We start from the raw sequence: 27748 nt of genomic DNA on the forward strand, positions 1-27748 counted from the left end.
ATAGCTAAGATAAGTGTTCAATGGCAACACAAGCTTTGATGGACTCCATTCTGTAACAAAGGCGACGGGTGAGCAAAGACGAAAATGCCAGAACAGAGGAGCGAAGGGTAAAAAATGTTTTAAAAAAAAGCAAGTGAGAAAGTGACAAGAAAGCTATCGCACGGGAGCTCCTGTCTGCAGCAGCCATATTTCATTACACAGCACCAAAGCTTAGGAGGCAATCAAGCATATTTAGCCATCCTCGTCTCACCCACCCCCCCCCCCCAAAGCAATTATTACTCCCCAGTTTTTTACTGTGCTTTGCCATGGGGAAAATGAACCGCAGTACTTATCAGCTCAATGCATACACAAGTGACTGGGGTGGAGGACATGTAGGTGTGTGTGTGAGAAAGCAAGGGCATGCGCGGACGCTTTGTTTATGTTTTGGGGAGGGGGGGCGACGAGCCGACCACTAGTGAGCAATAGGTTACCTTTTTCAATCCCATTAGCTCGCTAACATCAGCACATTTAGGGGCAGCAGGCGGAGCGAAAGGAGATACAGAGATAACCATAAACATGTCACTAAAAATGCATTGTTATTTGCATTCATATTGGAAAGAGCCAAATTGATGCGGGGTCAAACAGCGAAGGTGAGGGTTTATGACCTGTGCATAGCTCTGCTGTCAGCAGCTCTGATCTATGGGGGGGCCAGCCTTGTCGGGCTTTACGCCTGATTATATTATCATGGCTGACGATCAATGCCAGTGAATGATCGCTCATCTCTAGAGGGGAGTGCACTGAATGAAGCACAATGCAAACAGGACATTCTTTAGTAAGAATGAAAATGCATTGGGTTAACCCTGCCAGTGCAACACTTTCAAAATACTTTCTTTTATTCAGTCTCTGTGTTTTTTAAATATTATCTCGCAGTAATAGAGTGAAGTGGCAGAGATGTGTGATGAAAAAACAAACACACTTCACTATTCTGTGGGTTTGGAGCAGCTAATGTGCACTCATTTGGGTGGCACAGCCGCCAAACGCAGAATTAGTCCCATCTGGGACTTGTGTTTCGGTGGAAGTGCTTCTCCATTTGTGAGACTCTTCAGTTCTGGGCATCCTCCCCTAGCCCATAACTCAGCGTGCCTCTATCACTCCCATGTGACTGGCTGTCATAATCATCAGCATTATGCTACCTCAATGGGCCTGATTTACAAGTCTGGACATGGCATCAGCGCTGCGCCAGCGGGTAAATATCAGGCTGCTCCTTCTTCTGCATTACATGTGCAGGACATTTACTAAAAAGTAAATGTGTTTTTCAATCTGAAAAATCTCTCTGATTTCCTTCACATTTTTTAATTAAGAGTTTTAATTAGCATTATGTATAAAAGCAGTACTTTGCTGTATAATTGGGTTGCACGTTAGCATGCATTTATTCACAAACTGTTTGATCAGAGAGAGGGTTGCAGAATGTCTCATACAGCGAAACTGAAAAGAAATGTCTGTAAAATGTTGGTAGTGTTTTTAAATCCGCCACAGCAAATACTCAGTTTTTCCGTCATAATTTACTGGTGGGAATATATAATTATAATAATATATATAGTTCTGAGAAATAAAGTGTCTTTATTAATATAATGAATGAAACATTTTCCCTGTCACCTTCATACCTCAAATAATAATAATAACAACATTATAAAATAATGTGCAACATGCATGGAGCATGAATAGTTTTGAAATTAAAATAAATATTCAGTCTCCAGTAGAACATAGACAGTCTCACCTTGCTTTAGATATTGAAGTGTCTTTCATGCAGTAATGATATGTCTCTGGACTTTGATCATACTTTTTCACCTTGAGGCAACTCCTGGCCCTTCCCTTAACCCTCTCACTCTTCCTATAATATTATATTAGCCCGTATTCATCCACACACTGCGCCTGCTAAGTGATAGGCCACATAAATCAATTTTTATACACACACACAATAACTGTTATATGCGGCTTCCAAACCGCCTGCTGATAGCTGCCATTTCTTATCACTCCGCTTGAATATAGCAGCGTTATGAAGGCACTTTCGCCCGCTGTCTAAATGGAAGAGACTGAGAGAGAGGGAATGCATTTTTGTTCAAATTACTTAAGCTGCCTACAAAGCTCTTTGTAAAGCTGCATGCTTATGAAAACTCACTGAAAAGAGAAAAGGGAATCTTGATGACAGAGAATCACCTTTTATTCCTGGTGGATTTTTCTCATTATGTTGTGCAGACACTGTGACTCCTGGGTTCATACAGTATGCATTTTTTATTTACAATAAACTCATGCTGGTAAATATAATCAGGAAGCCAGTGCAGCTTCAGGATAGGTGCTAATATCCGTGAATAAACATCCAGATTCTTCCTGCGATGCCTCCGTCACAGAGCCCATGAATATGCTCTGTCCCTCCCACTTTCTTTATATATCTGCCTCCCAAGAAATGGTGAGTAATTCTGCCATCTGCGGTATTAATTTGAACCGCCTGATACATAAGCTAATCAGGCATGTTTATTTTTCCTCTTGTTGAGTTGTGGGCTTTAGAATATGCGAGGAAATGTGTATCCTGTAGATAATGAGCTGAGCTGAAATAAGCTCCCATAGCTGTGGAGTGAAATCACTGGAAACACATCTCTGGTGCTCATAAGGCAAGGGAGATGTAGATGTTTTTTTACTCAAAATGGCATCACGTAAATGTGTGTGATGGCAGGGAGGGCCCGTCGTGTGATGTCGTGAGAGTGTTTGATAGACAACAGCTCTGCAGGAGGAACAGGAAGTGAGACTACAGAGCCAAGAGACACTTTCTCTCTCTCACTCTCACTCTCCTGCTCCCAACTGCTCCCAGTGCCAGGGACATGGGCCGCTGCACAGACAGATGGCGAGGAGGTGTGTGTGTGTGTGTGTGTGTGTGTGTGTGTGTGTGTGTGTGTGTGTGTGTGTGTGTGTGTGTGTGTGTGTGTGTGTGTGTGTGTGTGTGTGTGTGTGTGTGTGTGTGTGTGTGTGTGTGTGTGTGTGTGTGTTGTGTGTGTGTGTGTGTGTGTGTGTGTGTGTGTGTGTGTGTGTGTGTGTGTGTGTGTGTGTGTGTGATGCAGTGTACGTGTGTGGTGGGTGGTGACGCCATTCAGCTTTGTGCAAGTATGAGAGATGTAAGGGGATACAATGAAGAAGGGGTAAACACTGCAGGTGGGTGTATGTGTTTAAGTGCGTGTGCGTCAGTGGTGACTTTCTAATGCAGCCATCAATCAAAGTGCTCTTTTTTTGTTTACCCTACATGCAAATAGCTTGTGTACTTCATTAGAGCAGCAGTAAAAGTTCCTGTGTGTGTGTGTGTGTGTGTGTGTGTGTGTGTGTGTGTGTGTGTGTGTGTGTGTGTGTGTGTGTGTGTGTGTGTGTGTGTGTGTGTGTGTGTGTGTGTGTGTGTGTGTGTGTGTGTGTGTGTGTGCGTGTGCGTGTGCGTGCTCTCCTGATGATGAGGCACACCTACTGAAGAGTGGGTGGAGGAGGATGTGGGTGGAAATATTCTGCATTGACAGAGTGCCATCTACTGGATTTTTTTATTCCAATAAATACTATTTATATTTTACTATGTATATTATCAAAAACACTTTTGCATACAAACTACTCTATTTGCATACACCCCCCCCCCCCTTCTGTAATTATGCTACGTGTATGCACATATGTAGACAGAAATAAATGCTCTAAATGTTTCATATTTTTGTTGCAATATATAGGTTTCAGAGTTCAAATGGGTATTTGTACTCTTCATTGGTTACTTCAAGTTAGTTAAATGACCACAACCTGTATTTTGTATTTTGAAAAGTAATTTGAAAATGGTACACTAATTATAGTGAAAATAAACCAGAGTCATTGATAAAAACTAATATTGTATGTAATGTTAAGAGGCTATAGTAAAAAAGGAAATGTAATTCAATGACTTTAATGCTGGGTGGTAAATACTGTAGCCCTGCTTCAGATGGACTCATATGGTGACGCACAGCACCATCTTGTGGTTATATCCCACAGGAGAATTGTTGACATTACACCACTAGTTGACAAAAAATAAACAAAAGTAGAAATGATGTTGAATACATTTACAGGCAGGATATCCATCCACAGTTCAAACACATTGCTCTAAATACGTTTAGCACTAAGGGAGACCTGTATTAACTCATTTACTCCTTCATTCCTTTTGGGAATTGTGATCGGATTAAGTATGCCGAGGTTTCTTAATTGAATGGATCATAACACTTGCTTTTGCCATGTAGACATTTACCATTTGTAATAGCACTATGATATGCAATAAGGAACGATATAATTAATTATATAAGGAACAGCCAGTGCTAAAGTGTTTTCATGTGTTTGTATTTGTGTGTTTAAGATGGAAATGTAATGCATTTAAAAAAACAGAGCATTACCTGCTGAGCAGCCTGTGTGCAGTTAACGGACATGAAATATGCACCAGACTTAAATACCTCTTCCATAATGCCTTAAGATACATTTGTGCATTTCATTAAACACACCGTGGCTCAGCTCTGCTGCTAAATTATTCCTCCTTTGCCGAGGAAATACAATGAATTGTCCACGCTTGCTTTCTTAATATCCAAAGTAGCAGCGCAACGTAAAATAATTATCATTTTTTATTGCAACAATTTGGAGAAGGTTTGGACTAAACCCACACAGTGCAGTGCTGTATTTCAGGAAGTAATTTGAGAGGTTATCATAATTTGTGCATTATCATTAAATCTTGTATTTTTTTTGTCAGTCCTTCATTCTGTTATCCTGTGTGTTTGTGGCTTAGTAAAGATTCACCCTGGGAATGCGCTTGCTGCTATCTGACATAAAACAGATTTGATCCATTTTCCAAAGCATATCTGTCTTTTTCAGACAGGCGCTATTCAAAAGAAATATGTCAGCAGCCTGGGGATTATGCTTTTTTTTTTTTTGCTAATCACCAAAAGACCCAACCTGCCCGCCATTTCTTTAGTTCGACAACGCAGTGCGCCGGGCAAAAGTCCTTTCCAATTTAGATGCTTATTTTTGATCTTCTTTTATTCTCATTGTGTTGCTACAATCACATGCATTAACTCTGCTTCACGCTCCGCTGACTTACATGATTATATTGTGCAAATGAAAAGTGATTTAGCAGAAAAAAAAGCTGAAGATAAACTTACTTTACTACCCTGTTCTACTGATGTTGAGTCAATAGGCCCTTTATTCAGAGTTTAGGAAGTACAAGTACTCTTTTGGGGGATAAACTGCATATCAAAGCATCCTTAAGGCAAACATTCAAGAAAAAACTTGCTCTGAGCTGCATGTGTTCATGGAGAAATGTGGAAAATAATGTACTGTATGATGCACCTTTGGAGGGTAATTTTACCCTGACTCAGGCCTCACAGGCACTTCTTAATCCCATGCAGTGTTTTTTCTGCTATCCGGTTGATGTTTGAGACGGTGAAGTGTAAGCACACCGCATGTGGGATGAGTGTGATGGATTCCTAGTATCGCTGGTAGTTATTTGTGGCGTGCCTATAACCACAATTCCCCAGCCACAGCTTACAGCAGGGTGAAGCTGAGCGAGATATGCTCTGAGGCTGGCAGGAAGCCACTGGACTTGTGTAATAATTCATCGGCCAAAAAGCCCTCCATGTACTCACCGTGCAATATTTATACCCTGCTGAATGTATTTTCTCAGCTACATCATCACACAGGCCCCGGGCGGGGATTTTCTCTTGTGGGAGCGGGCTTTAGTCTTTCACATTTTAGTTAAATCTGGGAAACAATTCTCTGAATTTGTCCCATGACCTCTTTCTGTCTGCTTAGAGTGACGTATTCCACTGCCAAAGACTATTTTTAAAATGTTCATATTTTGTAATGTTTTTAATGCCTAAACCCTTTCCCATGTCTTTATTTACAATCTAGTATATTTAGATGGCAATACAACTAAATTCAATTCAGTCTTAACCATCAGTTTATGGCTTTTTTTTCACATTCTGAAAGCTGAATGACAGTACAGATTCTTCTGTTTTTACTAATGCTCATAACAATTATTGAACTAACATACTTTATAGTAAATATTTACCATTTATCCCTGTATTAGCTTGTCTTATATTACCTTTTACTCTTAATCCAATACAGTCTGAACTGTCAGGAGCGTTTATGGCTGATTTATTCTCACATACTGGAAATATTCAACTAAAATATCAACCTTATGTCATTCAGACAATTACAATTATATTTGTTTTTATACCATTCACAAAATAAAAAGCTACAGCTGCATTTACAATCCAATACTTTGGCGTTAAAAACAGCTGAGGCACCGCTCTGTGGTTTTTCAATGAAAACGGTGTTCCAATTTATTATGAAAGCCGCTTTTCTCATATTAGAAGCTTAAAGTGAAGAGAAAACGGCTTCCTCTTATTCTGCAATTATGCTCTTATTTCTAAAGGATTAACGAGATTACCTCACAACTAAATTAGTAACCACAAATGTTGAGTTAAATATGGAACACCTAGTCTGAATACTGCATCCCTGTGGAGTTTGTGAATTTGAAAGAAAGCTCACCTAGAATTGAGGCTCCAGTGTGGGATCATGCAGGTGCCAACATGCTGCCCGATGCTGTGTCCTCGCCGACTCACCCCCTAAAAGAAACCCCCTTTGCCCCCACCTAGGAAAGGAGAAACAGTCAGTCAGATCATTTTTAGATATCAAATGTTTAAATAAAAACAAGATACAAAGCTTAGAAGAAAAAACAAACCATAAAGACTGACATAAAGCCAAATGAGTTTCTACTATTCGGTCGATACCAGCATGAATAAACTGCTTGCCAGAGAGGCTTATTTCATTATTTGAAAGCAAAAATAAATCAAATGCATTTCTAATACAGGCATGTGATTCTTGGCCTATTTTCAACAATGCCCTCAATAATTGACTGCTGCACAGCACGCACAATGATACTTATGGGAGGAAGCACAAATATGTCAGCTTTGATGTGGTTATTTTTCCTTTTTTCATGTCATTGTGTTGCGTCTTTTAAGCACCTAGCTTGCATGTTTCTTCTTCATACTCTTCTTATATTGCACGGAAAATGACAAAAGGTTGTGGGTGAATAAAAAGAGCACAACTCTAGTGTGTACCACTCACAAAGCTCATCACTTCACTCACTCCATTTTTACAGTACTGTCATTTTGCACATTTGACTGTATATGTGCAAAGTCCATTAATTTCTGTCTTTGTGCTAGCATGTGTTTGCGATGAAAATATGAAATACTGTGGTGCAACCCTGAGGTGAAGTCCTAGCTTAAATAATCATCCAAGGTTAATCTTAAAGACTCCACTTTGATTTTCAGTGGCATCCCCTTAGTGTTATTAGAAAGATATCCGTAGTGTTTTTCAATTCATGAGGCCATATTTGCATATTAACCTCTGAAAAGACGTTTTAAAGACAAGCCTTAAGTCTGACGTGCCTTTGGAAAAGCTTATGTGCATTTGCATAACGTTTGCCTCCTGTGCAGGTGATAAAGCAGTATTAAGCCTGGATTACAGTTTCTGATTTTGTGTGTGTGGTTCTGTGTGTGCCATGCATATTTTCTTCATACTGTGTACCTGAGTATGTGCAAACTGGAATCTGTTTTAGATGTTTGGGCACGCCTCCCTATTGCCGGCAGTGTGTTACGCCTGAGTGCCATGTTACTCATGTGACCTCATGAAAGTACAAGTCCCTTCAAGCGATATAATAAATCATCGCAGCCGGGGCCAGCCCATAACACATGCTTAGATGCACACACACACTCAGGCACACACTACTTTTGCTAGCCATTACACAATTTGTCAACTTTAAGAAGTGTGGAGACACAATCATATCAGGTACCATGACCTTTGGAGGTAGCAGAGTGGACATGCACTCAGTCAGGTCACAGCACAATGGAGGAGCTTTCTTTTAACCCATTGAAGTGTCCTCGAGCATGACACTTAACCCCTAACCTGCTCCCAAGAGAGCGAACACCTGGCAACATATACATCTCAGACAGAAGACGAATGAAACATAAATGCATCCCTGAGGGTTGATTAAAAAATACACAACATCAGGAGCCATAATTCAACACAGCAGTAATGCATTGTGGTTTGTGGCACTTCATCTTTTCCCCAATTATAAATGGCCTTTGCTGTGGGAATACAGCATGTGTTCACTGTTACCAGGTCACTTCTCAGTTATTGTAAGCAGTTTTAGGAAGTAGACTTTGCAAACTTTTCTTTGCCTGCTGGACTCATTGCTCCTCTAAACGAGGTCAGTTTTCTTTATATAACACAACTCCACCTGACAAGTGTAGAGCACTTACCCAGTGTTCTTAGTGAAAAGCACTACAACATCTTCTAAGTATTTATTACGTTTTCTCTCACTAATGCTTTAATGGTTGTTGAGCAGGACGTTCAAATGGCCTCCAACAGACCTGCAATTGTGACAATTCTGCCGCTGTCATTTACAATACTTCAGGCCCAAAGTTAGCTTAACTCACTTGTCTTTACTTAACTGATTTTCTTGCCTTTCCACTGAACCCACATTTGTCGCTGTCATCTTAAATGTCATCACTTTACAACCTGAGCCCACAGCACATTTTCACAAATGTTCACAGTAATTGCGACAAGGGAGAGTGGGGCATCGTGTGTGGCAAAGTCTCTGAGTGAAAAGCATCATATTGTCTACTCTCACCTATTTAACACATTTGGGAATATATTTGATGCTACTTGGGGAAAAAATAAATGCAAGCCCGTGTCCCAAATAACCAGACACTGAGCCAGAACAGCTCTCCCATTATTTCATCTCAAAATAGCACAACACTTTCCTTGCAGGTGCATTTGACGAGTTCATTGGTAATCCTATGGACATGTAGAGTAATGTTTTGGTGTGTGTTGCCCAGGGAGAGGTAACACAAACGCTCCAATTACAGCTGCACCCGCAAACTCCTCTGGGAGAAACCACAGCACTAATCAATGATCTGAAAAACAGCTCGGTGATGGAGGGGAGCTCTAGAGGACATGAACTGGACCTCTAATGATCACTACTTACACATCATTACGGTAACGATGAGTAGAGGTAATTATTCTTAATTTGAGACATGTTTAAGGAAAGCAGTGCAGGGCGATATGATTCTTTATATGGGACGATGAAAGTGTTTGCATCCATGCTGTATTTTATTTCCCGTTTTTTTCTAAAGCCTCTTGTCTGTTTGTTTGCATGCGTGCCTGTACATTGTGCTAAAAGCATCTCTCTGACTCTGAGAGAAGTGTGAATGGATGCATCCTGCACACAGTCTTAATGTGGAAACATCTCTTGTGAAACAGCAGCAGCAGCAGCAGTAGAGATGCCTGTACTCCAGAGGGCACCATCAGCATGCTTTATATTGTCAAAATGCTGTACAGAGCAATACCCGTCATATTCATACAGATACTGCCCTTTACTGATCTGTCTACGGGTAAAAGCTCACTATCAACTTTATAATACTGTTAAGACAGCGAGTGAAAAGGGCATTCACTACAATTTCTATCAACATCAATCCAAGGAAATCCAACTTGTTTCCTGTGTATTTTTTCATATCAAACAATAAAAGTCACGCAGACATTTTGCTGTGACTGAAAAATAGCTCATGCATTCTCTCCTCACATGTATCTATACTAACAGCATTTAGTAGTTTGACCTTTGATTAGATGTCTAAGGGGTTGACATTTTTATCTTTGTTTCTGTCCGTGCATTGATATTTGAACAGTGAAAAAAGGATTTCGGTCAGTGGTGATTGTCATAGATGGAGTGCTTTATTGAATAATACAATTTTGAAGGAATACTTTTATGGATCTTACCCGTTTGGAATAATAATGTGCGATTGCTGCCTCGGACCAGAGCGATGAAAGAAGAGAATTCCTCCGAATTTCCCTGTAAGAAAAAGAGAAGGAGAGGTCAGGCCGAGTCTTGCTTTATGTATGTCATCTCGGGTTGCATAGGGTCAGGAAATTACCAGAACATTTCCAAGGAAAGTTAAGGAAAGAAAGGTTTATTTATATAGCATATTTCAAAACATGGCAATTCAAAGTGCTTTACAAAAAACTAAAACCATTAAGAGCATTCAGCACAGGAATTTGGGGATTGTTTTTGAATGATTGCACTATTTCTGTGAACTTATTTCGGGAGGTACACATTTAATAAGCAACACAAGGTCTTACGGTCCATTTGATTTAATTATAACCATGCAAACTCATATCACACGTATACAGATAAATGGCCAGCATCCCATTTAATAGTGAGTCAGACACATTTTACCCCTGCTGCATGCACACTGCATTCACTATGATTCCATATAAGATTTGATTACATTACTGGAGTTAATGTATTTTATATATTTGTATTATATTATATTTCCAAGCAGATAGTAGCCTCAAGCAAAAAACTGTTTCATTAACACCTTCTGCTAGTTTTTGCTAGCTTGCTTTTACAACATGGCTTCATTGAGGCTAATTAGAGAGTCTTTATTCATGTTTTTTTATTATTCAGTGTGCCTCATTCTTTATTTGTTTACCCTATTTCCTCATACATTCCTGGTCAATCACATGGAAAGTTTCCATCTGCAGTATTCCTGGAATCTTGCATCCCAAGTTGTCTATTCACATGTAACCACTTTGATCATTGTTCTGTGGAGCTGCTCCATAATCACATGCTGAAGCATATGGAGAATACCCTACGCCCTGTAGCCACTATGCATCACTGTGTTATCTGCATAGTCCCATTAGGGTTTGTAAACAGGCTTCATGTACTTTGAGGAGATGATTTTTCGTTTGCATAATGAGAGCTGCTAAAAATAGCTGACAGTGTCTGCAGCACAATGAAGACAGGAGAGCAGGATGTTTGGATATGTCTTCTTGTGAGTAATACATTTTGACAGTGACTCTCTCATGCACCCTTAGCTGTGTGCAGAAAGCATGAATACCTATCATACACACACACATACACCAACACACACACACACACCTAGTGATAACTATACTGTGCACATATATGGGAAATTAATTGATTTTGTCAATGGCTGTGCACAGATTGATGACTAGAAAAATAATATGGTGGCAAGGGAGCCTAATGATCTCTGAGGAGGAAAGAGGTCCGCCTCACTCCTGAAAACACACAGACAGGCTCTCTCTAACACACACACACACACACACGCACACACACACACACACACACACACACACACACACACACACACACACACACCACACACACACACACACACACACACACACACACACACACCACACACACACACACACACACACACACACACACACACACACACACACACACACACACACACACACACACACATATTAATATTAACAGTGTACCATGTTTATCTTGCAAGTTTCCCACACTGTATCTAGGTAAGGGATGGAGCATATGCCTGAGAATGTCTAGCTTGGCGTTTTGCATCTGTAATACTATTTTTGTTTTCCTACTCATTTGATATGCAAAAATCATATGTTTACTTTTTGAGATCAAAGTTTCTTCCCCCCTCCTCTTTTTCATTTCCTCCATCTAAAAATGGACTCCTTTCATTATGCAAGGCAACAAAGAGCAGCGTCTGCTCACGCGGCCAATTCCAAGCATACTGATTAATTAGCTTGTATAATTAGCTTAATGATTTGGAGAAACATGGCCATGGCCACCCAAGAACCTATGCTAATGGACCCCTTGTCTATAGCAATTAAAACAGCCATAACTTAACAATACTGGCTTAAAAGTCCAGAAAAAAAAAAGTGCTGCAGTAATCGATGTAACATCATATTAGCTGTTGTGCTGATGAACACTGCTGTAAGGCTGTGTTGATTTGAATACAATTTTCCAGGAAAGCAGATAGTGGTGGAAGACGGGGCTAATGAACTCTTCTCTCCATGGCGATTAACTGTAGCGCTGGCGGCACTCTTACATACAGCGCTGCACTTAGACCTCAAATTACACTGGAGATCTGATGTAAGATGGTGAAACCTGGCTTTTATGTCACAAGGAGCAACGTTTTATTCCATCGTTCTACTCTATACACTTTCCTTCTGCCGGTTACGTTAACATACTGTAAAGTGCATGAGTTAGGGCCTTCAGTTGTGGAGTTTACTGTTTCCATTAAATGTGAGTCAAAGCAGACAGTATCTCCGCTCTATGACAGTGTGCATCAGCATTCCTGGCTGCACTTCAGACATAAATCGCCCATTTATGACCTTCCCCAGAACAGTAACCAACAGAGACTGCAGCTCCACTCATAAAACCTGCAGCACGTTGAGGTGGATGTGGAGATATTACTTATCCATACACAGCTTCTAAAACGGCAGTCAAGTGGGAGCAGTTGGAAAAAAAAATACAATCCTTATTTATTTATGTATTTATTTATGTAGTTCTCCGATGGAATGCTGGGAATATCACACCCAGTCCTAAATTACCGGTAATTTATAGCATACTTTAGTGCTGATACAAGATAGGAATTATAACTAGCTTGTACAGTATTAACAGAGTAAATTAACTGTAAAACAAACCTCATGCCTATGACATCCTAATTCCAATACTGTATGAATATCCACATAGAATGTAGTCCTTTTACAAATACAGCCTGCTGCTGGATACTCAAAACTTGAAGCAGTTTTGCTTAAGTGGTTTACTTTTAACTAAACTATGAGTACTTAATTTGAATGTTAATCCCATAAAAACCTAATTACACACATCATACTATATTTTTATGAGAAAACCATAAAAGATTTAATTAAGACTGAGTGCTATGGATATCTGGTTAGCAAACTGTCAACTATGTACCAACCCAGGAGACACAATAACTCATTAGCATTGATTCAGAGTTGTGATTTAATAATTACAATTCAATATGCTCAATCTTTTCAGATCGGTTTTGGGCTTCACCAGCATGTTATTGGGATAATATGTCAGAATAGCCCGATTCAATTATTATTCTTAAACAATAACCTTTAAATATGCCGGCAAGACCTTTCCTGTACTTCAGACTGTGATATTTCCAAAGAGTGTAGCCAGATTTGTACCATTCAAACTGCATTTAAAACACCCATTTCTTATTTTGCAATTTGACCTGCAATGATACCCATCTCTTTACAATGAGGATCCTGGGAACATATAAATGACCACAAGGGAACTATTACCAAAAGTAATCGTGATAAGAGCAACATCTTGTGTCACATAACTATGTTTATTTGGGAAGTTTACCACACATTTAAGTGAAACTGAATCATCAAAAAGACTTAATTTCAGCGCTGACACAGCATGCCATAGAGAACTGTAAGGATCCCATCTGTTAAATAATTTCTAAGAACATGAAGGAGGAGGTGAAGCAAAACTCTCAAGACAACTTCTACATTACTCAGTAGCTACTTCTTGTTAAAGCTTTAGTTGCAAGTTACTAAATGGTAGGATTTAATTACTGGTGTATTATTATTGGAGAAATAGTTGTTTGCAATATATTCTGTATTCCATTTTCCATGCAAGCCTCTTTATTAAAACAATGTTCTGCAACTGCATCATTAGGGTTCACAGCACTCCCAAACACACTAATTGCCACACAGTCTTGACACTCTGTTTGTGTGTGCATGTTGCAGCAGGTGTGAGCTCTTCTCTTGTGTGAGCTGAACATCACAGTCCCGAGTTTGACACCATTGTGTCAGAAACTCTGTGCTCAGCTCGTCAGCTCTGGTGCGCTGCGCCCAAACAAGCCTGCTAAAAATGAGCACTTGGGAAGTGATCTGACTTTCGCTTCCCGCTCTCACTCTGTACCAACAGCTGCCTCAGTGGCACCGGAGAGCGTCACTGTCAGACGCAGATGGAATTATGTAGTTCATCATATCATGTGTCTATTCAGAATCGGCGTCATGCAGCCTAAAAAAAGATATGCTTTGGGTGGGAGAAGGTTTGATATTTTAGACACATTTGCATTAGTTTGCAGTTGTCAGGCTGAATTTGACGGCATATCATTTGCTATGTGAGCTGTCAAAGTGAAAAATGTTCCCATCCAAAAACGCAAAGAAATAAATTCTAAAAAACACTGTATGCAGCAGAAACTTTTTCTTCTGAGTTATGTGCATATTTGGTTTAGAAAATTGGCGTTTTTTAGTGCCTCGTGTTCTTGCTAATCCTTTAGAAAGTAGCCATACTATTTTCCTCTTCAGAGAAGTGCTTTTGAAATAAACTGAATATTATTGTCCATCTTCCTTTCAGAATGAAGACTGTGGAAGGCTGCTGCCGAGTAGAAGAATTGGTGAGTGCAGACATCTTTGTATGCTACCTTTCCCCCCTCATCAGCAGACTTTTCTATCATGCTGGAAACTTTCCATCACTCTGAAACTGCTCCTCCCCAAAGGCTATCATAATCTGCTCAGCATGCATAATGTTAATCGTTCAAATATCTCATCAACACAACAGGATAAGCATGCTGTCAGTGCAAAGAGGGGAGTGAGTGTGATAGTGTGTGGTAGACAGGAGGCAGAGGAGCTGCAGCGGAAAAGGAGGAGGGCCTCGGGCGGTGATAGATGAAGAGGGTGAAGGGTGAGAGATCACATGAGATGATGAAACTGAGAATGAAACAGGGAGAGGCAGCAGAAGGACGGGAAGAGGGAAAACACATTAAGGGTAAAGTGGGAGAATTACATGAAGAGAAGGAGAGAGGGTAGCTCCTCTCAGGAAACTCTACGCCGCTATACTCTGTCCTTCTTTCCAGTCAGCTTTGGAGAAGATGATAGCATTGATCATCTTCTTAAAAGACCGCTTTTCCTGTCACTGTATCACCTCACGTCCTACCGGTGATGGCTTAAGTTCCTTTAAAAGGTTTCTCTCATGTCTGCCTAAGGCAAGCTGTTGGAGGGCCTTCTGCATTCCTGCCTGTCTCTATTGCTGACAAACCTAAGGATATAAGTGTCCGTCACAGTAATTGTTAAGCAATCTGCTGTTATTAGATCATATTTAATGGATGGGGGGCAAAGTCAGGGAGTGAATCTACTCCAAAATGCATTTTGACCCTTCTAAAGGCAGTGGGCATATTCACATGGATTGAGATTCTATTGAAAGTGGAAACACATGTTCATCAATCAAAAACAGATAATTCTGTTACATCCAACGCCTCCATGACGGATAGTCAATTTCCATTGTACTTCTCCCAGACTCACACCCCCGGGTTTCCCCCAGGAGTTCCCATCTCAAATCTCTGGGAGGACAAATGAAGTAAATAGATTTGGTTCTCCAGATCTCTCATATTTCCTCCTCTATAAATCCACTTGTCTCCGCATAAATCTTTGGGAAGTTTGTGCCGCCCTGTGCCTCTGATTATTAGCCAGCCAGCGATCAATTTATCACCTTTGAGGACGAAGAGTGGAGGCGTTTGGGGATTCTCTCTATGCGTTTGATTAATGGAGTTGGAGGGGAGGCAGGGCAGTTTTGGGTCATGTAAATTCTCCTCGGCACAAGTGCCTGCCCCACCTGCCTCCTCTTTGTGCTGAATTCATTTCTCTGGCAGTGTGAGAGAGGTTATCGTAAATAAATCAGGTGGTCGCAGTGTGAAAGTGAAGGTTAAGCTTGTTCAAGTAAGTGGTAATGATGGTTCTACTTGGATGAAGGGACCCTGTATCAAAGCCAATTATCCTCTCAGTGAAGGAGGGAAGGGTTGCTGGATTCCACAGACTTTTACTCGCATCATGGCATGCATTTCCAAGCCTTTACCACTAGTCTGTGCTATTGGTCTAGCAAATTCTCCCATGGCTCTTGTGACCCATTTTTTGCCTTGTAAAGAGCTGCAGGAATTTTGGCTGCCCCACCTTATACCTGCACTGAGTGTCTTCCTCGCCTCGGCAGATGCACTACAGTGCCGGGCTGCTGCTCTACTACGCCCTCATTTGTAATTGCCCCCGTGTAAATAATGAGCTGGGGATGATAGGGGCTTCTGGGAAATGTATTTCTAGTGAAGTGGAAGCTGCTCCAGCCAGGTTGAGCGTTGCTGGCTTTGAATAGTGGTTACAAGTCAAGTTGGAAACATTGCATCATAGTTGTGTTTCAACATTGTATATATTGAATCCAGTGTGATTTCCAAATAAAAAGCAATGCTCTATTCTGAGTTTACAAAAGGCATATTTATGTCAGAATGAGTCGTGGGGGTGTGGACAACTAGCAGAAAATATTGAAATAATCAAAACATTAATTTTGCATCGCACACATTTAGAAATCAACGTTTCTGTTTCCGTTTTAGTGTGCGTCTTCACCTCACGTTATGTGCAGGTTCACAGCTCACTCCCCACTGTCTTGGCTTTGGTCCATACTCATCCCTCCTCATAACAAACGAGCCCCCATCAGCCAGCAGATTTCTCCAACACCTGCTAGTAGCGCACATCTTTGTCATGTTCCCTCTCCTCCTCAGTCCCTCTGCTATTCTTCTTCTACCTTGTTTAGGCACTCTAGCCTTTTTAGTGGCAGAGCGTAAGACTCGCCGCTGAGTGGGCAGCGGGGAGCGGAGGAGGGAAGGAGAGAAATAGAAAGAAAGACGCAGGAGGAGGAGGAAGGAAGAGAGTTATCTAACAGGATTAAAGGAGAACAACGGAATGGAGAGCACTTAAAATACTCATGACATGAGCCCTCTTGCAAAAAGGAGGGGATGAGTAACAATGGCTGAATCACTCTTGAGGCTCCCTGTCTCTATACAATATGCTCTCTCTCTTTCTCTCTCTCTTTCCTCCCCTTTCGGCCTCATTTCCACTTAGTGTCCAAGGGGATGTGATGGATCTCAGAGGAGTCATGTTAATAATGTGAGAGAGGGACTGGCTTTAATTAACCAATGGAATAAGAGGTATTCACTTTAGATGGAGCTTCCACTGGAACACAGTGTAAGCCTCGGGTAGATCTGGTTAGATTAGGGGGGGGGGGGGGGGGGGGAAGAGATGATTGCGAGGTGCAAAGAGAGATATCATGTTTTAGAAGGAGATCTGGCGAGACACTTTTGAACTTAGCAAGAATAAATGATAGGCAGATTTACATGAAAGTTGAAAGAAAGAGAATCGTAGATCCAGCAGCAGAATGGAGTGTAAAGCCCGGGGCGAGGTGAATACATGATGAAGTATGTCCTGTCAAGAATCAGGCCAGAACAACTGCTTGGCCCACTTCTTCCTCAAACCAGCGTGAAAGAGAGGAGGGGAAATTATTAGGCAGCAAGGCCGAACACATTTCTTAGCTACCTTTACCGGTCTGTTGCCCACAAGTGTGTGTTTATTGAGATGTCAACAGCAAATAGGAACAAATCACCTTCTACTCACCCCACCATATGGGAATCAGAAAGGTGGAACAACATGACAAATTTCCTCGCAGCGGATCGAACTTCCGGGATAGAGAATAGCACTTCAAACACTCGCTGAGCCTCCTGCCTGTCTGACTCACACTGATAGCAGCCGTCTGGCAATTCGGCCCAAAACACACATACATACACACACACACACACACACAGCCATGATCCTTTGCGCACAGGTGTGGGAGCCAGAGGATTTTGCACACTGTTTTCTACTGTACTTCTCAAACATCCCAAGAGACACCTCCTCCATCTTTTGTAAATAAACACATGGCACATCCTTTGTCCAAAAACTTGACAACCGCCTCCATTTGGAGCCGATTTTAACGTGGCAAACTAATGTGTTTACTCCCGCTATAAAAAGACTCCACTTGGCACATTATATCAGTGGCTGAGGTCTCTGGAGTTGCTGCTGCCTCTCTTTTTATATCGCATAACAAACATGTGACGGCAGTGGGAGAGAAACTCTCCAGCTTTTGTAAATAGGGCACCATTTGAATATTTTACTCATGGCTTATTGAGCATTCATTCCTTTTGAATCATCACTTCCAAAATAGAGGGAGGAAATGGGAAGAAAACATATAAATAAGTAACTGCGAGTGCTGTTCCGTCCTTGTTCTCAGCCAGAGATACCACGCCCTTGATGGTTATATAAGGGTGCATTTTTAATGATAGTAAGATTGTGGCACAAAATAATGACGACCTGTTCGTCTGGTAAATTGAGTGAGAGATGTTGCTTCTGGGGCTGACTCTCCAAAGAGGAGACTTAAGGAGCTTGTGGGAATTGAAAAATAAAGGCTTGGTAACACCGGGGATCTGAGATCGCCTCAAATTCAGCTCTGCGCCATGACAAGAATCATTAGGCTTGAACAAATTATGGAGTAACTCAAAGGCATAATCAGTTGTTTTCAATGATGAGGGTGGGAGACGGAACGAATCGTTCACAGATATAGGAGAGATTAAAAAGAAAACAGACAGCGCTCTGACATATTCTGAATCCACTCTCCTGATGTGTGACAACCCGAGAGAGATGGGAAAGCAGGGAGATGGATAGAAGAATATAAGATGGAAGGATTGAATAAAGCAGAAAATGGTAAGTGCAAGGCACCACTACTGCTCCAATGAAGCCGCTCAGTGGCAAACAGTACAGTCTCCCAGGTGAACGTGTGAATGAGTCTGACCTTTTCTCTCTCTTTGCAACTACTCCCCAAGGCTGTTCCTGTAAATAAGAATGTGTTCTTAGTCAACATGCACTGTCTGATAAAGGTTTAAAAGAGAGCTGGGCAGGGGTGAGAAAGCAAGTGAAGAAAAAGGAAAAGGAAACGGAGATAGTAACAAACGACCTGAGGTTGTGTTGGCTTGAAAGCAACATTTACACCGGAGGAGACGGTAAGGTCAAAGATTGCAGCTGAAATGAGACTTCTGTCAAGGAGGTGCATCAGCATACACTTGGCAATGACTGACTGAATACTAAAGAGAAGGGAGGGAGGAGAGGACAGGCAAAACAGAGAAGAGAATAGGCAGTCGGGAAGAATAACTGTGAATATTAGGGAGAGGACTTTTCAACTGGAGTTGATATGGATGAAGGTGTGGAGGGAGGGAGGAGAGTCTAAAAGTGGAGGAGAGTGTGCAAAAGAGAGATAGTGGCTCTTACTGTCCTCTGGGACGGTCTGAAAAAACGGGAAAGACAGGTGAGATAGAGGAAGAGTGAATGGAGGAGAATGTATGGAGAATTTGGGGATAAAAGAAACGGAGAGGAGTGGAAGGAGATAAAAATAGAGAAGGAGACAGAAGGAGAGACATCCCGGACTAGTCCAAACTAACACGCCAGAACACACTTATCTCCCAAAGTGCAGACAGTACATTATGCCATCAGCACTAAAAAACCGCCTGAATCATCAATAAGTGAAAATGGGCGCAGGTAAACACGGCGCACGGTTTTAAACTCAGAGGTATCAGTGCAGACCTTTTCTCAGTATCCGCCGTGCGTCATATTAACACGCTGTCCATTCCAACATCTAATTAATGCAGATAGTCAAATGCCAACCCTGATGAAGAAGCGTGATGAGGGATTAGCCGGAATAACAAACGCTCTGACCGGCATAACTTTGTCTGCTGATTAGCCAGAGAGAGAGGAGGGGAGAAGCTTTTCTGGATCACTTAAGTCCCTCTTCCTCTCCTTTTTTTCCTCCCTCTCTTTCTCCTCCTACCTCCACTTCAGTGTCCTTAATGAAGACTTCTTCCTTCTGCCATGTGCCCCCGTTCTCCCTGCTTCCCTCCCCTCAGACGCTGAGTGCTGTCCTAATTCCTTTTTGATAGATGGAGAGGGAAGAGGCTCATTAAAAGTGCCTTTGCTGATTGTACTGCTGTTTTTTCGGTCAGGAGGTGTGTGTGTGTGTGTGTGTCTGGTCAAGTTTGTACAGCTAGTTGGAGTGGTGGTGTGCTTAAGCAATTGAAGGGGAATTGTTGTTTTGTAACTGCAATGTACAACTACATTGTATAAAAAAGGGAGCATGCCTGAGTGAATGTGTATGTAGCTACCTGGAAGTAGAAAAACAAGGCCATATAGTGGGGATATATGTTGTGTTTACTCCAGGTGTACAGAACAAAAGGTGAAGCGGAGTTATGAACCAGAACAGACAGTTCTATAATGCATCGAGCAGAGTGTGCTCTAACAAACCAAACACTGCCGGAGTGCCCTTTTCATGGCTCAGAACATGCTTTTCCCACATTGTTAGAGACTGAAGCCAATGAACAAAGAGCAGAATGTTCAGCAGTGTTAACACAAGAGCTGCAGGGACTTTAAGTCATGTATGTAGATGAAACGGGAATATATCCACATTTTAAGAAATATATAACTTATGCACTAGCTTTCCAAGAGTTAGATGAAAAGATCTATAACTCTTTAATCTCTCTCGGATGTAGCGAATAAGCACTAAAACACATTCCTTTAATATGGAAAGTTGATTTTCTTTTCATTCTCAAAGTTTTTCAAGAATTTGGGAAACATTTACTTACAAAGCAATGATCAAATATAGATTAAATCAACAAAAAATTGGCTCAAAAATATCACAGCCGGAGACACAGTCTTCCTGATGAAGAAGGGTAACACAGGGTGTGAACACATTCATTAGTTTTTTAGTACAGATTTTTGGACGGTTACATAAAGGTGACACAAACTAATGTGAAATGACATGTAACGTGAGCTGTACATGATCAAGTATAGCTGAAGCTTTATGTGAAAACATGTTTTAATATACTGTCTTAGCTCCTTCAGTAGAAGCCTGCTGTGTTTTAAAGGCTAAACATGTTGTGTGTTTATCTGAAATCGTATTTTTCAAGCTTGTAACTGACGTAGTTCCTGTGCTGACATTTTGTAATTGCCAATTTAGAATGTCACTGTGTATGAGCAAAATGACAGGTATTGCTGTAATCAGTACTGGCACACTGACCAGTTTAGAGAAAATATGCAAAGAGAAACCTAATTCGTTAGCGAGCATAAAACGCTGCAGTTAAGGTCATATCCTCTGTTTTCAGTCACGGATAGATTTGCATAGAACATAGCTCTCACTGTTTTATATTCTAAATATTTTCTTCAATATTTAGTTAATCCGTTATATTAGCAAATGCAAAGGTGAGAAAAGCTTAGCTGAGATATGCAAACCTTTTTACAACTTAATATTTTCCAATATTCCCGGGGAGAAGTCAAGTTTTCTAATTTAGTATATTTGAACTGTTCAATTCCTGAAAGCATTCAGTGTTAATATCAGTGTCGTGACAAATTTCACAGATGTTAACAATGAGCAGAAGAAAGATGAACTTTCCGGCGTTACAAACACTCAAAGCAGACTTTAACACATCAGGTGTACACCTACCAATGCAAAGTTGAGTGTGACGGTGTGAGTTGAAGTCTAAGAAACACTGTCTGTAACTCTGTCTGTACTAAAGGCTGCCACTCACATATCATATGTGAGTGGCAGCCTTTAGTAGATTATATTAAACCCAGTGATCTGTCTGCATGCTTGTACATAGCTGTGTAGATCATATGAAATCATTCTACAGCATCGAGTCCCCTAAAGAGATACCATTTTCTTCCACAATGCTAATTTATTCACTGATAATAAATTCCCACTATGTTAATCAAAGAGGAGAAGTCAGAGTACATTTGAATGATTTGTTTTCTCTATTCCTCGATCACAGCGTTGAGAGACTTTACCCACTTTTAACTTAGAAAGTACACGGTACTGACATTAAGGAGGTCCGTCAACGTGAAGGATTTTCTTTTTTAGAATGAACTAAAGTCTGTGCGTGCCCTTTATAAAGATATGATATGATGTGTATTTATTATCAAGCTGTTAAAAGTCCTTATTCTTTTGGACCATCCAATACAATTTATGTCATCAAATTCTAAGAAAACAGCAATCAGTCACATTTATGGAATCTGTGACTAGTTCCATAGGATTTTGTGCTTTAAATAATTTCCATTTCACTCAGTCGATACAGTGTATCCCCCTCTCCACCATATTCACAGATATAATCTGTATAAATAGCTTTCAGATGCTCTTTCCTTCCACATGAGATCCAATACGCATAATAGTCTTACACTTAAGGGCTCTGCAGCACAGACGTAATCTCACACATATCACTCCTGAGGACCGGCACCCCTTTATGCAATCATCAGGCCATGAGCTGCATCTACTGCTAAAATATGTGTGCAGCCGACACATGCATGCTATTTTGATGCAAGAATACACAAACACAGATGTCTAACAATAAAACGGAGCTATTAACTATGCATGATGCATATTGGTATGTGACCACAGTGGAGTTGTACACACGGTTAATTGAAAGGACTATTTCAAATATTCATATGCTGGTTTCAGATGTCTCTGTCAGTGTGTTGCTGGAATTACCATCCTTGTGTACATAAGAGTGACTCAGTCCAGTATGTAAAGCTTAGCATCAGCATATTAAAGCAGAAATGTGAGGAGACATGTAGGAATTATCTATTCATTGTCCTGCTCAGAGTTTGTTTCACTCTCTAAAGATGACTGTTTTCCCTTTTGTCTTTTCCTCATTGTTCTCACAATGCTGCCGATTAGTTAATGTTGGACAGTGAGACATGAATCCAACCTCTTTGCTTCAAGAATAATTCTCCTCATTTGAAATGCAAGGCTGTAAAGAAAGTGGGAAAGCACTTAACAAGCACGATGCATGTGTGATTCGGGACCAGAATGTGACAGTGACGGGTGGCTGTACATCCCATAATTTACACACATACGTGCAAAGACTTGAAAGCAAATATTAAATTCACCAGCACCTGACAGCCAGTGTGAATGTGAACAGCAGCAGTAAGGCAGCATATGGCAGGATGTATTTTAATTTGTCACTACTTTGAAGCTTTTGTGAGGTGCACAGGACCTAATACATTCAGACGCAACACATATCGTCTTTGCACACACACCCAGCCACACACACACACATGTAGCATTAATGTGTTCACATTATACTTACACATGACACCCTTCAAAATCTTAAAACAGTTTCCCGTTGTATTCTTGTTATGTATGTGTGTGGCTTGGTAGGATATGAAGGGTTACAGGGTGTGTGCTCAGCATACCGAGAGCACACACACACACACACACACACACACACACACACACACACACACACACACACACACACACACACACACACACACACACACACACACACACACACACACACACACACACACACACACACACACACACACATCAAACAGCCGCCTCTCGTCAGAGCTGCTGCCAGGCCCAGTCTGCAGATTTATCTCTGACCCTAAATAAAACTGTAACATTTGATACATCTGCTGAGTGGGAATGATCAGGGTGATAAATAAAGCAACTAGTAGACTAGAGCTGTGGTGTCCACTGTAATTGTGAGAGTAATGGTGCAACTGTGTGTGTGTATATGTGTGTGTGTGGTTGGAGCGTGCATAGTGAGCTGCATTCTTATTGCCTGGACCAGATCCCTATGTAACAGGGGTAATGATAGTCTCGAGCATCAAAGGCTCAAAGTTGAGAGTTTTAAAGAAGCTCGTCACTATTGATTCTGCACAAAGACGATCTTCCCGGGTTCATTATATAGGAGCTCTCGGCCCTCACTCTAGGCAGCGGGGGCCAAACAACAGGACGAGTTCCTTTTGTTGTTTAGAACAAAAATGTGTTTTAATCATGTGCTGCATGCACTGGCTTTAAAGTCTAAACCATGCCTAATGAATAGTATCCGACTTACTTGAGTTCCTGGGGCTTTTTCACAATTAATACACAAATTGAGCAGAGTAAAAAGGAACTACTTAGCAGTGTGAAGAGAATAAAGTCAGAATGGGGGGCTACAATGTAATTGCTGAGGTTGTCTCTCAAGAAGATAATGTTTTTCTGCTTGAAGCCTTTGAGTCTTTTAAATTGTCAAAACAGCCAAAAATCATGCATTTTGTTTGTGCTGTGTAAGTGAAGTGTCAAATCTAGTTTTGTGAGAGTGCTATGGTGAAGAATAATGCATATTCATTCAGTTATTTTAGGTTGTTTTGGTCCACTTTTTGCAGCTGGAGTTGATCAAAGTATGTAAAAATGTATTAATGATGTGTGATGGTTATAGCGTCTACTTTGCATATTAAAACTTGAGTTAATTCATCCGAACATCAGACGTTGCTAAAGTTCAGCGCAGAGCTCTGAATGTGCTTGCACAGATGGCCAATTGTTTATGGTGGACTTGGAGAGTATTAGACAGGCAAAAGTGTAAACATCAGTGTGGGCAATCAATATCTCATTAGGGTGTCTGCTTTAGTCTATGTTTTGTCGCTTTGCATTCTCCACACACACTTTATCGGACTCCAGTCATTTGGTGGGAAGGGCAAATCCGTACATGGCATTAGATTCAGGGGAATATACCTCGTCTCCACACGCTCTCTGCACACTTGCTCCGAGTCCATCATCCGCGGATACCATCAGCAGTTTGGAAAACATCCGAGCTGCACAACTGCTTGAGTTTCTAGCATCATCCCCTTTAGCATATTTTTAGGCCGAGGGAGTCAGGGGCTTAAGATAGCTGCTGGTGCTGGTACACTGGGAGATAATGCAGGATGAGCCTGGGGCAGAGGAGGGCTGGAAAACTCCTCTTGTCACTTAAGATAAGAAGAGGGGAATGGGACCGGCTGCTGAGGGACCGGCTAAGTGCTTGTCGCTGTCCCTTCAGCTTTCCAACAACAGGCCACTATAGTGCATGTGGACAGGCAGATGCCCATCTCGCCACAATCACTCGTGTACGGGGTTCATTCCCACATGGGCAGAGGGAGAGCAAGGTTGATGAAAGTCTGTTTAAAGTTCCACTCTGAATTGTGCCTCAGCTGTCACACTATGTAAACCGATTTCACGAAAGGTGTCGGGTAGAATAGTGGTAAAGGTATGAAATGTCGGCAGACTCTTAGGATGATAGTCTTTCAAAGACACACTCGTAAAGTTACATTATTTTAAAGGAGAGCATGTTTAGTTCAGTTTATCACTCAGTTTTTGCTCAGCCTGGCCTTGGAACTTAACACTTTTCATAGAAGGTCTTTGTTACAATCTTTGGCTTAGAAATGTCAGTAAAGTGCACATTTAGGAATGTCTGATTTAAGATCCAGGTGCAGTGTGGGAAATGTTGCATCTTGCATTGTTGGGAGCTTAATCTATTCTAGCAACAACAAAAAAGTCCTGCAACTATATTGAGGTGCTAAACTAAATTGTTCTTGAGTTCCCACGATGATTTAAGCATTAATGAAGATATATTGAACAACTGTTGAGTAAACTTGATGACATTCTCCACTTAAACATGCTACTTTTTTGCCCTCAGGAACAGCTGATGGCAAACAACAAAATACATTTCTATTCCCTTATTGTAAATGATTGATTGTTGCTTTGTGGTGGTACATTATAAGGATGTTCAGTTCAGAGGGATGTCTGTGTAAGAAATCTGTAGTGAGATACTAGGGGAAGTGATGCGTGTCGGGCCTCGCTCCATCGCCCTGTCTGCAGAGAGTATTTACAGGCCGAGGTCAGACAGTGCTGCTATCACTGTAAGTATGAAGTTAAAGAATCATATCTGCTTTGATTACCACCGCTTAAATGTATAGTGACTATGGCACATTTCATTATTCACCTAAGTGCATGTGATCTCATCACATTACTTTCATTATAACCATTGTAATAATCTTCCCAGAGGGGATTTAGTTTTATGATGTAAATGCTTCATGTTATTGCAAAATGGACTGAAGGGGTCTTAGCAATACAATTAATTAGGATATAAGTAGCGAAATGGTGGCTGGTGTAATTGCAATGAGAGAGTGTAACCTTGCGGGGCATTAAAGGCTTCAGAGGAAGAGGACTGAGTGACTGACAGACATTTCTCTTCACTTATCTGTGACGCCGGCTCAGGATCTGTTTTGTTTATGATGCTAGGTGATTGATAAATTACCGCAGCCTCTCTGGCATTTACAGGCACACAAACATACCCGCCCACCCGCCTCCTTTCATCGGAAGGTCAGCTGCTATCCTAAATGTGTTTATTTTGAAGGTAATTGCATCAGATTTGACGGTGAAATACCGTCACCTGCTGACGCTCCGTTAGAAGATTAGCACCAAGGCCACAGCCGGATCGATCACTGTGCCGGCCGGAGGGAGGGGAAGGTCAATGGGTGTGATATTACTCAAGTAGGGGGAGATCTGATGTCAGTGGCTTTAATTTGTGAGAGGATAAATAATAGGGAGAGTTTACGGACAAGGTAGATTGACATCAGAGATAAGCCGACAGCACAGGAGAGGAGGGGCTAGGAAACATTTTAAACTGTGCAAAACAGTCCATTCATCCTATGGAATATTATAACTCGTGTCACTTCATACGTTTATTGACATGATCCTACTCTATCAGCTCACATTGAACAAGCGCTCCCTCCTCTTCTGTCAACAGAAGCTGGCACATTTCTGTTTCCTTCGGTGCACTTTCTGAATGCTGAGCACATCCTCTGTGATCATCAGAGAGAAGGAGCTGACTAATCTCAATCCGTAAATGTATTCAAGTTCAATAAAAGCCATTCATCAGCTTAAACCCGCCTGTAAGTTCAAACTAAATTTGGGCCACCTGGGAGAGATCTAAATGACTGGAGGGAGTGTGGTTAAGCAGCAGGAGTGTGAAGGAACGGCAGGAGAGGAACGTGTCCTCTGAGTGTGAAGCCGCAGCTGTTAGCTCCTCTGTGTGTTACTAAAGGTTTGGCTATTGTCCCCCCCTCAGTAAACAGTGTTACAGGTGTGTTGTGTTTGGCAGGCCATGCACTTTATTACTGATTGGTTAGAGTGACGTTGGAGAGAACAGAAAGGATGAAGCATCAATGAGTTCAGAGCACATTTTCGTCTGTGTGTCTGTTTTTAAAATCTCCAAGTTGAACTTTTAAGTATACCATATCCTTTTAGTTTTATGATATTAAATAGTTTTTATGTTATACTGTTAAATAATCATTGCAATATTGGTGGAGGATAATTAAAGTGTTGCATTTTTTAGAGCTGCAATAACTCATCGACCTACAGAAAAAATGTGCATGGAAAATGTCATGGAAAAACTACTCTTTCAATCCTCTCAAAATATGGAGATGTTATGCTTTTCTCAGTTTTAATTCATATAAAGGTAAATATGTTAGCGAAAATATTTGGCAAATTAATTGATAATGAGAACAATCCCTTTGTTATAGTATTATTATGTTGGATTTATAAGACATTCAGTCCTTTTTAAAGCGTCTTCAAGAATACATCGAGATGAATTCTTAAGAATTTTAAATGCTTTAAATGTTATATTAAAGGTAGGGTAGGTAAGTTTGAGAAACCGGCTCGAGATACACTTTTTGTTATATTCCATGGAATGCTCTTAACATCCCGATAGCAATGAATATCTGAAGTGCTTTGACAAAAAATCCATAAAAAAAATTCATCTGTGGAAGCCGTAATACTGTAAAAAGTACGACCAATCATTTTAGCCGGCCCGGCTAAAATAACTGGATGGCCTACCTGCCTGTCAGCCTTCCATCTGTGTACAAACTTATCTCGTGCCCTCATTGGTCATGTGCGCGTTCGTGTGTGTTGGAGGAGGGGCTCTGTAAGGAAGTGGCAGATTTTCTCCGGTTGTGTATTTTCAAATTCTAGCGATCTCGAGCCGGTTTCTCAAACTTACCTACCCTACCTTTAATGTATATTTAAATGTATTTATTTTCTGGAGCTTCAACAGGTAGTTGACAAATATTGTCGAACAACAGGTAAAAGAAATGCCCAGAAATCCTCGTTCCATCATCTCAAATAAAGAGATATCATCCTTTTCTCCTT

At 41.0% G+C, this 27748-nt stretch overlaps 1 protein-coding gene across 31 annotated transcripts in view; it reads right to left on the bottom strand.

Moving 5' to 3' along the window:
• LOC117487805 (receptor-type tyrosine-protein phosphatase delta-like) overlaps positions 1–27748 on the bottom strand; it is a 319630-nt gene that overhangs the window by 187161 nt on the left and 104721 nt on the right. For all 31 annotated transcript variants that reach the window (XM_034136510.1, XM_034136512.1, XM_034136497.1 and 28 more), the window contains exons 5-6: positions 9853–9925; positions 6562–6664 (exon numbers count right to left, since the gene is read on the bottom strand). The gene's annotated coding sequence lies outside the window, so the exon portion shown is untranslated. The remainder of the gene's footprint in view (positions 1–6561; positions 6665–9852; positions 9926–27748) is intronic.

This window comes from Trematomus bernacchii, unplaced genomic scaffold, assembly GCF_902827165.1.
Source record: "Trematomus bernacchii unplaced genomic scaffold, fTreBer1.1, whole genome shotgun sequence".
NCBI classification, from domain to species: Eukaryota; Metazoa; Chordata; class Actinopteri; order Perciformes; family Nototheniidae; genus Trematomus; species Trematomus bernacchii.